Raw genomic sequence first — 15,079 nt, 5'->3', positions numbered from 1 at the left:
GACATGACTCTGAATGTTTTATCTGTGAATGTGAGAAGCCTGGGAGACTCCCATAAAATAAACTTAACGTTTTCCTTCATTCACAACCAAGGGCCACAGCTAATCTGTCTTCAGGAGACACACCTCACTCCCTCAACTGTTCATTGTCTGAATCGATCATGGATCCAATGGTCGGCCCATTCCACTCACAGTTCCATTTCCAGAGGGGTTCCATTTTAGTCCATAAATCGCTTAGATGGGAACTGGATGTGGTTCTGAAAGATCGAGAGGGCAGGTGGCTTTTCATACATGCTTGGCTAGAGGGTCATCCTTTTGTGCTGATTGGACTTTATCTTCCACCACCAGCTTCCATGTCGGTGCTTTATGAAGCGGCGAAGTTTGCTTCTCAGTTTCCTATGGCCGGCGTGCTGTGCATGGGTGACTTCAACCTTTTGCTGGAACCTTCTATTGACAAGTTTTACCCTGGAACGGTACCTGGACATCTCCCTACAACCACTCCCTTGGCTGGGTTCTTTGAGAGAGATGGATATGTGGAGACAGCGATATCCTGATAAAAGAGAGTTTACCTGCTTCACACCTGGGAGAAACACGTTGTCTCTGATTGATTATATGTGCTGTAACTCCAAAGTGTATAGTATGATGGAAAGTATTTCACACCTACCCCGTGCAATGTCTGATCACTCGCCTATGCTGGTTAAGCTTACCCTCCACCCTCATTTGAATAGGGGGCCTAGAAAGATAAATGCATTCTGGCTCACAGTATTCGGCGAACAGGATCGCGTACCTGATCAATTGGAGATGTTCTTTGCGGATAACCTTCCCTTCGATAATCACTCGGCTCTGTGGGACGCCCTGAAGGCATACTTGCGTGGATGTCTGCAGTCCTCGATTTCCTATCATAAGAGACAGTCCTCTAAGATGGAACAGCTACTAGAGAGTGAATGCACCAACCTTGAGGCCGCATTCATTGCGGATCCCTCCCCACTCCATCAACAAAAATGGTTCCAGAAGGGCAGAGAATACATCTTCTTCACGAAAAGACTAAACGCTGCATCTTTTTCTCTAAGCAGAGATACTTCGAACATGGTAATCAATCCAGCAGTCTCTTGGCGCATATAATCCTTAGCAACTCTGCTTCTCTTGCCATACTACGAATCAATACAACCGGTGGGACCACGCTACATGATAATGAGAAAATTCTCAGTTGCTTCTCGGACTTCTACAAGGACCTACAGTGAAGGAAATAAGTATTTGATCCCTTGCTGATTTTGTAAGTTTGCTCACTGACAAAGACATGAACAGTCTAGAATTCTTAGGCTAGGTTAATTTTACCAGTGAGAGATAGATTATATTAAATAAAAAAACAGAAAATCACATAGTCAAAATTATATATATTTATTTGCATTGTGCACAGAGAAAAAAGTATTTGATCCCTTTGGCAAACAAGACTTAATACTTGGTGGCAAAACCCTTGTTGGCAAGCACAGCAGTCAGACGTTTTTTGTAGTTGATGATGAGGTTTGCACACATGTTAGATGGAATTTTGGCCCACTCCTCTTTGCAGATCATCTGTAAATCATTAAGATTTCGAGGCTGTCGCTTGGCAACTCGGATCTTCAGCTCCCTCCATATGTTTTTTTGATGGGATTAAGGTCTGGAGACTGGTTAGGCCACTCCATGACCTTAATGTGCTTCTTTTTGAGCCACTCCTTTGTTGCCTTGGCTGTATGTTTCGGGTCATTGTCGTGCTGGAAGACCCAGCCATGAGCCATTTTTAATGTCCTGGTGGAGGGAAGGAGGTTGTCACTCAGGATTAGACGGTACATGGCTCCATCCATTGTCCCATTGATGCAGTGAAGTAGTCCTGTGCCCTTAGCAGAGAAACACCCCCAAAACATAATGTTTCCACCTCCATGCTTGACAGTGGGGACGGTGTTCTTTGGGTCATAGGCAGCATTTCTCTTCCTCCAAACACGGCGAGTTGAGTTAATGCCAAAGAGCTCAATTTTAGTCTCATCTGACCACAGCACCTTCTCCCAATCACTCTCAGAATCATCCAGATGTTCATTTGCAAACTTCAGACGGGCCTGTACATGTGGCTTCTTGAGCAGGGGGACCTTGCGGGCACTGCAGGATTTTAATCCATTACGGCGTAATGTGTTACCAATGGTTTTCTTGGTGACTGTGGTCCCAGCTGCCTTGAGATCATTAACAAGTTCCCCCCGTGTAGTTTTCGGCTGAGCTCTCACCTTCCTCAGGATCAAGAATACCCCACGAGGTGAGATTTTGCATGGAGCCCCAGATCTATGTCGATTGGCAGTCATTTTGTATGTCTTCCATTTTATTACTATTGCACCAACAGTTGTCTCCTTCTCACCCAGCGTCTTACTTATGGTTTTGTAGCCCATTCCAGCCTTGTGCAGGTCTATGATCTTGTCCCTGACATCCTTAGAAAGCTCTTTGGTCTTGCCCATGTTGTAGAGGTTAGAGTCAGACCGATTAATTGAGTCTGTGGACAGGAGTCTTTTATACAGGTGAGGTAAGAGAATAGAAAAAAGAGGGACCAATGGGAGGCGCTGCTAATACCAAACTAGGTTTTTATTATTAGTATGATTATTGATAGGCTAAGCGTTTCGACGCAGGACATGCGTCTTCATCAGGCCATGGACATACAAAAAAACATCAGATATATATACATGTCAGTAATAAAAAATCGACCAATCACAAGAAGGAAACAGGGAGGGGACACGGGGAACTACTACAGAGAGAAACGGACAGAATCCCGCTAAAAGAACAAACACGTTTGATTAATAAAATATGTGTCAATTTGATAAAAAAGTATAATAAATAAATTTAAAATGTTGGACAATTATGACAAAAATTAATGCTACAAGCCCAATTGAATTGGTATTTAAAATGCGAGCCGTATTAAAAACACAACATCGCTATATCTCCTATGGCCAACTCATACTAATATAGTAATTTAGAGTAAAACTAATAGTAAAAATGGGGAATATTGATAATAATGTATCCATTATTTGCTCCTTAAAAAAGGTCAACAGGAATCTAATTAACAATCCGATAAAAAGCCGGCAATAAGGCAAGCGATATGAAAAATGCTATAAGATTCTATAAAAGAGCCGAATGTTGCTCAGTCAATTGAAAACGAAAATTACATTTAATAATTTAATATGATGATTCTGAATAAAAATCATGATAATATAACCATGAATTCATTCATAAAGGACCGAAATGCTAATGTGCGTCAGAAGGAAAAAACTAGTGGCGTCTTGGTAGTCATAACAACACAAGTATTATGAAGATACATAGAAGATATGTTGAATTGGTAAAACAATTTATACTGTATTTAAACCACACTGATTATCAATAAGCCTACATAAAACAATGTATTAATAAATAGTCACAAATTATTGATAAAGAAAATGCGAAGGACGGCCAAACCCTTCAAATTATGATAAACCATTATACAATCTGTATTTAATGGAAAATTAGAATCAATTAATAAAAGTATATATATAACTATATCCCATAGTAATTAATTCTGAACACAATCTAAAAACACGATAAGATAATGACACAAGTGAATCAGAAAATAAATTACATCTATGACACTTTGATGCCATAGTTTCAAATTAATTTTAAATTATATTAATAGCGATTTTTTACCCAAAGTACAATGAATATTACGGAAAGTATGAATAACAATACCATAATGCAAGAAAAACAATTGTGTAGCGGATGATCTGATTATAAAAGAACATGTTGTTTAGTCAATTAAAAATGAATATTAAATATACCACTATGATGCGATAAATCCATATAAAATTTGTAACTTTTTTTTTAAAAAACAATCAATATTACATTAGATAGGAGACCAATAAAACCCCTGTTAAAAAAATGTCTAAGTATATAGCGGGAGACAAAACTATTTGAATTTTGATCTAATCTAGAGAAGACTCACTAATGTCATTTAAGCCTTCAGGGTGCAGTGTACACAATTTGTATATCCAATAGTTCTCACGCTGTTTCAAGCATAAAAATCTATTGGTGTAGTCTGCCGTTATTTGCTCAATGGGAGTGATGCTTATAAAAAAAAGTTACAAATTTTATATAGATTTATCGCATCATAGTGGTATATTTAATATTCATTTTTAATTGACTAAACAACATGTTCTTTTATAATCAGATCATCCGCTACACAATTGTTTTTCTTGCATTACGGTATTGTTATTCATACTTTCCGTAATATTCATTGTTTCCCTGCTCAATACTGATTATAAATTACTGACGAAAGTGTTTGCGAATCGGCTGAACTCGGTCATCGCTGAGCTCATCCATCCTGATCAGTCGGGATTCATACCGGGGAGAAGCACATCTGATAACCTGTGAAGAGTCCATGCTGTGGCACAAATAGGGGAGTGGAACAATGCGGATTGGGCCTTGGCCTCCTTGGATGCAGCTAAGGCCTTCGACTCCGTGGAATGGCCTTATCTCCAGGGGCGTAACTAGGAAAGACTGGGCCCCATAGCAAACTTTTGACTGGGGCCCCCCCTCCCCTGGGTGTCACACAACCCCACCCCTTGTAGATAGTGCCTTTTTTACAAACCCCCCCTTTTGATAACGCCATACAGCCCCCCTGTAGATAACGCCATACAGTCTCCTTTGTAGATATCTACAGAGGGGGCTGTATGGCGCTATCTACAGAGGGGGCTGTATGGCGTTATTTACGGGGGGCTGTATGGCGTTATCTACGGGGGGGCTGTATGGCGTTCCCTACAGGGGGGTGTATGGCGTTCCCTACAGGGGGGGACTGTATGGCGTTCCCTACAGGAGGGGGGGCTGTATGGCACTATCTACAGGGGCGGGCTGTATGGCGCTATCTACAGGGGCGGGCTGTATGGCGCTATCTACAGGGGGGCTGTATGGCGTTATCTACAGGGGGACTGTATGGCGCTATCTACATGGGGGACTGTATGGCGCTATCTACAGAGGGGGCTGTATGGCGTTATCTAGAGGGGGGACTGTATGGCGTTATCTACTGGGGGGGCTGTATGGCGTTCCCTACAGAGGGGGCTGTCTGGCGTTATCTACAGGGGGACTGTATGGCGTTACCTACAGGGAGTCTGTATGGCGTTCCCTACAGGGGGTGTCTGTAGGGAACGCCATACAGCCCCCCCTGTAGGGAACGTTATACTGCCCCCCCTGTAGGGAACGTCATACAGCGTCGTCCCCTGTAGGGAACGCCATACAGCGTCGTCCCCTGTAGGGAACGCCATACAGCGTCGTCCCTCCTGTAGGGAACGCCATACAGCATCCCCCCCTGTAGGGAACGCCATACAGCGTTGTCCCACCTATAGGGAACGCCATACAGTGTCCCCCCCGTAGGGAACGCCATACAGCCCCCCCCTGTAGGGAACGCCATACAGCGTCCCCCCTGTAGGGAACGCCATACAGCCCCCCCTGTAGGGAACGCCATACAGCGTCCCACCTCCCAAAATAATGCGACCTACAGTGTGTCCTAATAAAAGACATGTATCCCCTATCCACTGGATAGGGGATACATGTGTAATCGCTAGCAGCGATAAGGAGAACAGGGGACTGAAAGTCCCCTGAAGTTCTCCATGACTAACCTCTGACTTCCGGCGTCTGCGCAGCTCACTAAAAATGAAAGGAGCGCTGGTCCCGCATGCGCACAAGCGGGACCGGCGCTCCATTCATTTCTCCGGAGCTGCCGACACAGACCCCGGAAGTCCGAGGTTTGTGATCGAGAACGTCAGGGGACTTTCAGTCCCCTGTTCTCCTTATCGCTGCCAGCGATTACACATGTATCCCCTATCCTGTGGAGATCCTGTGGATAGGGGATAGATAGGGGATACATGTCTTTTGTTTAATGGCAGAGCGGGGAGATACCTCCCTGCTCTGCCGTACTGTTCAGTGGCGTCCCGCTGTAGCGGGCCCCGTAGCAGCCGTTACGCCACTTCTTATCTCTCTGGCGTTCTTTCCTGCTTTGGCTTTGGACCGGCCTATGTGTCCTGGATACAGTTCATATATAAACACCCGAAGGCTAATGTGGCGTTGAATGGATTAACATCTACTTCATTTGAGCTTGCCCGGGGAACGAGACAGGGATGCCCCCTGTCGCCCTTACCCTTTGCTATGTCAATGGAGCCACTGGCGATAATCATCAGATCAGACACAGAGTTGCAGGGTATCTCACATGCAGCAAGGGAGGATCGTATTGCTTTATACGCTGATGACATCATGCTCTTCATCTCACGAGTGCAGTCTTCCCTTCCTAGGGCAAAGAGCCTCATTAATACATTTGGAGACTACTCCGGACTTCGTATAAACTGTACAAAGTCGTCAGTACTGTTTCTTCATCCGGTCGAGTCTCGACGATGGCGGGGCTTGCAGTAGTTGAACACCTCAAATATTTAGGACTGCATATTGCTGGGAAAGCGACACTCTCAATCCCACTCAATGTTCATCCGCTTCTGGCCATCTTTAGAGAAAAATTCAAGGTGTGGGCAGCCCTTCCCTTATCAGTCATGGGCCGAATTAATTTGATAAAAATGGTGATAATGCCGAAGAGTCTGTATGTTCTGCAACATGTCTGCACTCCTATCCCAAAGTCCTTTTTCGAACAAATGAACTCATTAATCATATCCTTTATATGGGGACGCTCTAGATCTAAACTGGCCTTACAAAAATTGCAATGCCCAAAAGAGATGGCCGGTATTGCTCTTCCAGACATATACCTATACTACTTAGCTGGCCAACTCAAATATTTGGGCCCCTGGACACAAGCAAGTCGACCCCTTGGAACCGAGGGAATATTATTGGAATACTCCGCACATGAATCATTATGGCCTGTCCTGTTTCATTAAGGGATTCTTGGGACCTCTTTGCTACCCATTTGTCAATTGGCTAGGGGAGTGTGGAAAGAGGCCATGGACATCTCTGGGTCATCTACAATACATGCGGAAACTCCATTATGGCACAATGTTGTCCTGGGATCATTATCCACCTATCCGGATGCAAAGTATTGGATAGCTGCGGGTATACAGGTGCTAGACAATGTCTACGATAACGATGTCTTTCTCTCCTTCGACCAGATGCAGGAAAGATTTCACATTCCGAGGCAACACTTCTTCAATTACCTACAATTGCGCCATCTACTTTCTACACAGTTTCCGGAACCTCGCCAGCCCATCTCTTCGTATCCTCTCATTGGGGTGGTCAGATCTCAAGGTCCTAAGGGGCTGATCTCTACCATCTATGCTCACTTACTGGACAAAAAGGCTTCAGCAGCCCCACTGCCAACTACTTCTAAATGGGCCCAACTGATACCTTCATTAACTGAAGAGAATATTGCGGCTCTATTGCAGTCTCATTTACATGTGTCGCCGGCGGCCAACAACAAGCTCATTCAGCTGTACTATATTCATCAAGCCTACCTGACTCCTGCACGATTATTTAAAATGCATTGTATATCTGAACCTTCCTGCCCTAAATGTTCTTATGCTTCTGCAGAATTTTTGGCATATGGTGTGGATGTGTCCTCGTATCAAAGCATATTCGGTGGAAGTTGTTGGATTCCTTAACCTGATATTACCTTCCCCTATTATAAGCTCTCCAGAACTCTTTGTTTGGCATAATGAACGAAGAACAGTGGCCATATTATACCAGAATCTTTATACAAGAGACTCTATTTTTAGCTCGCAAAGGTATCTCAATGCGATGGATGGATAGAAGACCTCCTACAGTTACAGGGTGGAAAAATATGGTTAACTCTACGGTATCGTATGAACGGGTCATATTCAAACACAGAAATCGCCCTGACAAATTTCATAGAATTTGGGATTCGTGGTGTGGATCTTCAGACACTAATTATTCATCCAGAGAGCTAGGGCTGGCAGTGAATGCGCTGGTGGGGGGGATGGGGTGATAATTGCGGATTGTTCTGGTAGTAGTGGGTGTCCCGGGCCTCTTACATAAATACGCGCTTGTAAAAGTCTTTTGATATGTATGCTCAGATTGTTACGTTTCATGTCTTTGGCATCATTGTTCATATGACACTGTGTGCAATATGTGAAAATACTGTAATTATATTTTCAGCACCTGCGAGTGCTTTGTTGCGAAATGCTAGGACATTATTGTCCACTCATTATTTTGAATCCGTACTGTGTTAAACTTTGTTCACTTTTCAATAAAACGAGTTAAAAAAAAAAGTTATATACCTACTAATACCACACTCTGCATACCATTCTATTTAGTGATACAGTGTGTCAATGAGAATTGAATAAATTACACATGAGTTATCATATTTTGTCACTAATGTGTATTTTCCACATTAGTGGGTAACTCTAACTGACTAATTTTATAAACATTCAAACAGTTTATTGTACATCCTCTAAAAACCATTTTCCATCGTTATGTTGGCTTGAATAATAATACAGTGGCGCTTTATCAACATTGCGATTAAAAATGTTAGAGGTTCTGAGACTTTTACATTAGAGCAGGATTTTGCTCTGTCCTCTGGTGAGGACTGCCACCTAGTGGTTAAATAAAAGCTACAGGAGGTTATATACACTAACACTGTGATTGAATTAAGATCCACTCACATTAGATTAACTTAAATTGAGAGTCTTATACAAGTATTCAATTTTACTGATCTTACTAAATTGAAAGTAGTTACCCTGGTGATTATTCCTGGAAGTGCAAATGAGCTGGTCTGTGGTTTCTTGCGATCAGCTGTCTTCCGCACCGATATCTTTGAGTCCGGTGGTTGACAGAAGGGGGTTGCTAGGTTACCGCTTGTTTACCTCTTCTGCAGCGCAGTCGCAGTGATAGAGATAGGGTACAAGCCAGTAAGTAAGATGGCCGCCGCTCACTTCCGGTTTCATCGAGTAAAATGGCTGCCACTTACTTCCGGTTGCGCATGCACAGTAACACTGCGAGAACGCCAAAATGAATGGACATTACGAAGCAGGGCAGTGACATCCTACAGCATGTAAGTAACATATGTTTTGTATTATAATATGTCTACACACTAATTTGATGCCTGTTTAGGGTCACTATATTCACATGTGCAATATGGGTGTGCTTTGCAGTAGATTCATTGGATTGGACGTGATTTATACAGGGGTATGTATATATAACCCACTTTATGCCATATGTATTTTATACTTGATAAAGACTCCTGTTGATATTGGGATGTGGTAATAAACACTTTTTTACTTTTGCCATACGGATGCTGTCCTCAAGTTTTTTTTGCAGCAATTGATTGTCCAGCAAGGATCGCTGGACTTGGAATTTGCATCCAGCTGAAATTAAAGAGGCTCTGTCACCAGATTTTGCAACCCCTATCTGCTATTGCAGCAGATAGGCGCTGCAATGTAGATTACAGTAACGTTTTTATTTTTAAAAAACGAGCATTTTTGGCCAAGTTATGACCATTTTTGTATTTATGCAAATGAGGCTTGCAAAAGTCCAAGTGGGCGTGTTTAAAGTAAAAGTCCAAGTGGGCGTGTATTATGTGCGTACATCGGGGCGTTTTTACTACTTTTACTAGCTGGGTGTTCTGACGAGAAGTATCATCCACTTCTCTTCAGAACGCCCAGCTTCTGGCAGTGCAGAAGCTGGGCGTTCTGAAGAGAAGTGGATGATACTTCAAGTCAGAACGCCCAGCTAGTAAAAGTAGTAAAAACGCCCCGATGTACGCACATAATACACGCCCACTTGGACTTTTACTTTAAACACGCCCACTTGGACTTTTGCAAGCCTCATTTGCATAAATACAAAAATGGTCATAACTTGGCCAAAAATGCTCGTTTTTTAAAAATAAAAACGTTACTGTAATCTACATTGCAGCGCCGATCTGCTGCAATAGCAGATAGGGGTTGCAAAATCTGGTGATAGAGCCTCTTTAAGTAGCTATTTTCCGCTCAAGTGAGTGCTGTGGATAACCAGTCTAATATTAGTCATTGGTTCTAGGGACTGTATGTGTGCTGCTGTGGAGTAGCTGAACTTTACTGAGGCTTTTAACCCCTTAGTGACCAGCCCATTTTAGGCCCTAATGACCAAGCAATTTTTTTCATTTTTCTATAGTCGCATTCAAAGAGCTATAACTTCTTTTTTATTTTTTTGTCTACATAGCTGTATGAATAAAGGTGCAGAATTTACGTCTAGATACGATGAGCATGAACCTATTTTGGGCCAACGAGGATTAAAGGTAATCAATTTAACTGATCATTCTTTAATTGAAAGTGACTACTCCCTATTGGAGAAAGGCCTGACTTTTTCGCCCGCTTCCTCTTTTGATCCCTTCCTAGCAATAAAAGACCTACAATTGTTTGGAAGATCTTTGATCTTTAAGAGGTGGTACTTCAAAGAGGAAGATACCATATTCACAACCACCCAAGAAAGGGAAACTTTGAAAATCTTGGAAGCATTATACAACCAGGATGAAACTACATCGGCAGGTAAGGTACCCGATTGCATAAGGCGCAAATCAACCAAATTCCCCCCCCCTTACTATTTGTCCTGCCATAGACCTGTTTGTAAAATTAGTTTCAAACGAATGGGCCACCATCTCAAGCAAAATTAAAAACGATAACCTGTCAAGAGATGAAAGAAAAAGCTTAAAACAAATTAAATCGTGGCACGACACAGTTATCAAACCAGCAGACAAAGGGGGAAATGTAGTACTGTTGCCTCGCAAAATGTATGTGAACGAGTCTAATCGTCAACTTAGAGATCCAGCATGTTACAAAAAACCTACGTTTAATCCTTTACCATCCTTTAGTTCGGAACTCATGCTGATCTTACAACGGGCCAATGACAATGGAATCATCTCTAACATCTTGAAAGATTCTTTGTTTGTCGTGGAACCAACAATACCAACACTATATCTCATGCCAAAAATCCACAAAGACATCAAAAACCCTCCAGGTAGGCCAATTATTTCAGGTTCCGGGGGTTTAACTGAAAAAATCTGCAAATGGATTGATTTCCACCTTAAGCCACTCGTCGAATGCCTTCCATCCTACCTTAGAGATTCTGCTGACCTCCTATTAAAAATCGACGGGATATATTTAGACCCGGACCATATCCTGGTCACCTGTGACGTTGAATCTCTCTACACGAGCATCCATCATGCTGATGGCTTGCACGCTGTGGAGAGTTTTCTACGCATGAGTGATGTTGAGAATGAGGTGTCCCGATTAATCCTAACTTTATTGGACTTTGTCCTGAAACATAATTTTTTTACCTTCAACAACTCTTTCTACCTACAGCTCCAGGGAACGGCAATGGGGGCAGCATGTGCTCCCTCATATGCCAACCTTTTTCTGGGGCTGTGGGAGAGGGACCTCTTCATGTCGGATCGGATGCCATCGATGAGTCGAGTACTTTTTTGGGCCCGATTCATCGATGACACCTTTTTGATCTGGCAGGGTACCGTTGATGAACTATCTTCATTTATCAAGACACTCAATCAAAACATCCTCAATATAAACCTGACATATAAATGGAGTCGAGAAAACATTGATTTCCTAGACATTTGCATCAAACAAGACATTAATGGTTTCTTGCAGACTGACCTGTACCGTAAAGCTACATCGACTAACTCCCTGCTGCACGCAACCTCATCACATCCACGTCATGTCATAGAGGCAATCCCTACGGGCCAATTCCTCCGTGTGAAAAAGATCTGCTCAACCTCTGAAGATTTTAAAACCCGCTCCAAGGAATTAAAGGACAGATTTGCCCAAAGGGGATATAGCCACCGGAATATCCGTCAAGCGCATTATCGAGCTCAACAAACCCCAAGAAATCAACTTCTAAAAACATCTGTTAAAAACCAGCGAGAACAAAAGGTGAGATTTGTAACTACATACAACTCACGTTGGGTGGAAATGCGCGACATTATGTCAAAATTTTGGCCTGTCCTCCTAACTGATGTCACACTACAAAAAATATTACCTAATTATCCCGCTATGGCACCCCCGTAGAGCGCCCAACCTTCGTGATTCCATCGTTCATAGTTATCTGACGCCAGCTAAACCAGGGCAAGTTTTTGGCACAAAGGGCCCAAAATGGGGATGTAAACCATGTGGTGACTGCCTCAGTTGCCCCAATATTTTAAGATCCCAGTCCTTCACTGACTCTAGCGGTAAAGGCCAATTTAAAATCTGCTGGCCTATCACATGTAAAACAAAAGGAGTAATATACCATGCTACATGCCCTTGTCCCAAAATCTACATTGGCATGACTACCCGAGAACTCCGAATAAGAACCAGAGAACATGTCAGAGACATTGACAATGCAAAAACAGTGATTGACACTGAAGCTTTAAAAACAATTCCCAGACATTTCCTCTCCCATCATGCATGCGATTCCAAACTACTTAAAGTATGTGGCATTGACCACATTAATACCCATATGAGGGGTGGAGATTTAAAGCAACGTCTCCTTCAAAAAGAATGCAAATGGATCTGGAGACTCCAAACGATGGTACCTAAAGGCCTCAATGAAACCGCCGGGTTCTCTGCCTTTCTCTGATTGCTCGCCTAATTTTTAGTGGTGTTGGGTGCTTAATTTTGTATTTTATCATTTTATGATCTTAATTTTCTATATCTCTCGTTATACAGATGAGACGTATACCAATATGGTTACCCTAACTGTTGAGGTCTTTCTGTTCCTTTTCATCTGGAATCCTCCATATAACTTGGACACCATTTATGCCTGACGACAAGCAACTTCAATATTGTTATTCCCAATTTTTGTCTGATAAATGATGTATGAGATGTCTGTTTCTGGTCATCTCATTAACGCCACTGCAGCTTACTGTTGATTCTTTATGCGATTATTCTTTAGACCACATTCAAGTTTATGTGGTTGTTTTTTCACTACTATGATATTAAATTTTTCTAATTTTAGTCTATTAATCCATATTCATTCAATATTATTACGTTCACTTTCATCTACTTACCTCTTTATTCTATTAGACATTTTTATAATCTTTCTTATCTTATTTATAATTTTTTTTCATCTTTTTATTTCACACCATTTATTCTATTTTATGCATTCTTATCACTTTACACTATTTACACTGAAACTTAATCATGTGATTCTATCTATTTTTTGATGAACATGGGTCTTCACATGCATACTTCTTTTCCTAAATACTATACACTCTTGCTACTCTCACTAACTATTAATTTCTTGCACTGTTATTTTTCATGCTTAAGACATCATAAAAATTGTTGTAAACATGTGTCTACAATATCTTGCACTATATCCCCATTCATATTTCTTTACCACCTTTATTTTCTTTTCTTAGGTCCATCCCCCTTTATACACTATTAAAATTAATTGCATAGTTTTTTAATTATATTTGCACTACTTACTCCCCTATTTATTTGTAATTTCATTTTATCCTACACTCATCCACATTTTAGAACCCAAGTACTCTTTTCATTTATTTATTTTGGCTCTATATTTAATTAGCATAAATATCTGTTTTCATTCACTTTTTCCCCTTTTTTTAGTCACGTAGTTACTATTTCACTTATATGGTCTATTTCATTAGTATTGACAAAGCTCAAGTCACATTGGCTCTGTTGCGGTTTTATCTGCACTGTGTTATTTCTATTTTTTTTACATACTTTTTAAAAAAAACTTCGGTATATATTTGCATTACATATATACGTTCTATACACTTATTCGCAACACACCAACTATGAACTTGCTGTTCCAAACCACATATCTATTGTCCTCGATTTTATCTATATATATAACTTTTTTGAGATTCCAGACTCTGTATTCTGTGACACATTACGTATAACTCTGTTATGTCGCTCACTTACCTCATGCATTACGTCGGTTTCCCTGTGTCGCTCTCCCATTGGCGGTTCGGGTCCGGCCCCCGTCTCAGTCATCCACGGCGAGCCTCTGCTTGATCCACGTGACCGAGCCTTCCTGACTCGGTCAGGTGTTTCCGTTTCGGGTTTTCCGTCGCTGGCACTGACGTAGCTGCCTCATCCCGACCACAGTGAGACAGCGACCTGTAATTACACAGGGTAAAACAACACATGAGATGTAATCATGTTACAGCTGCATATCCTCCAGCTTATTGGCCCAAATTCAAATAAAGGACCTCTGACCTCAACCCTACACCACCCCCAGATGAAGGCATTAGCGCCGAAACGCGCGTTGGGGTGGACCTTGGCTGCATTTACTCTGCTCAAATCACCATGGGTATGTGAGACTTCATTGATTTTTTGAGTAATTCTTCATGTGTTTTGATTTGCATGTTTTCGATCCTTGATATGTTATGATGTCAATTGATATTTGTGCTGTTATATCCATTGTCCTATTACGACCATACTATCTAAACACAGCCATATAGTCTGAAATACTTTACATCTACTGATGCATATTATTGTATTACCTTCTGTACAGACTACTATCTGACGGATAGTTACATACATCATTTAAAGGACGCACATGCACCTTATTTACCTGCCTCTCACATAGTTGCATGGTTTGACTCTATTTCCCTGTTTTTACTGTGGTTTTTTTGGATTCTTTTTATATTGTGTTATTATTGTTAATAAAGCTTTTGTATATTTACTACTTCTCAGTTTCTCAGTGTCAATCCCTCTCTTTTGGTTTTCTATGTGCATTTTCTGATGCTGTTAGGGTGTCACACCCTGAAATCAACCCAGTGGTCCACACATACCTTCATGTGCGATTTACCCTGGACCTTTGGGGTTACAGATTTCTGTTGCTGTCTTTCTTGAATCGGTTCTATATAGCTGTATGAGGACTTGTTTTTTGCGGGATTAGTTGTACTTTTTAATAGCACCATTTTTGGGTACATATAATTTTTTTATTAACTTTTTTTGGGGGGATTATAAAAAAAAACCTGAAATTCCGCCATTGTTCTATGCGTTTTTAAATTGACGCCGTTCACTATTCGACGTAAATAACATGTTACCCTTATTCTATGGGTCTGTACGATTACGGCGATACCACATATGTAGAGGTTTTT

General features: G+C 41.6%; 1 long non-coding RNA gene across 1 annotated transcript; it reads left to right on the top strand.

Moving 5' to 3' along the window:
- The first annotated feature begins 8,954 nt into the window (after nt 1–8,954).
- Nucleotides 8,955–14,661, top strand: LOC142655624 (uncharacterized). Its single transcript, XR_012849525.1, has 6 exons — nt 8,955–9,034; nt 10,180–10,255; nt 10,356–10,505; nt 10,829–10,974; nt 11,619–11,900; nt 12,675–14,661. It is a non-coding gene; the product is annotated as an uncharacterized LOC142655624 (long non-coding RNA).
- The last annotated feature ends 418 nt before the right edge of the window (nt 14,662–15,079 follow it).

The sequence above is a fragment of the Rhinoderma darwinii genome, chromosome 6 (assembly GCF_050947455.1).
Source record: "Rhinoderma darwinii isolate aRhiDar2 chromosome 6, aRhiDar2.hap1, whole genome shotgun sequence".
Taxonomy (NCBI): domain Eukaryota; kingdom Metazoa; phylum Chordata; class Amphibia; order Anura; family Rhinodermatidae; genus Rhinoderma; species Rhinoderma darwinii.
Note: the sequence above shows the minus strand (reverse complement) of the source record. Positions and strands in the feature narration are given on the sequence as shown.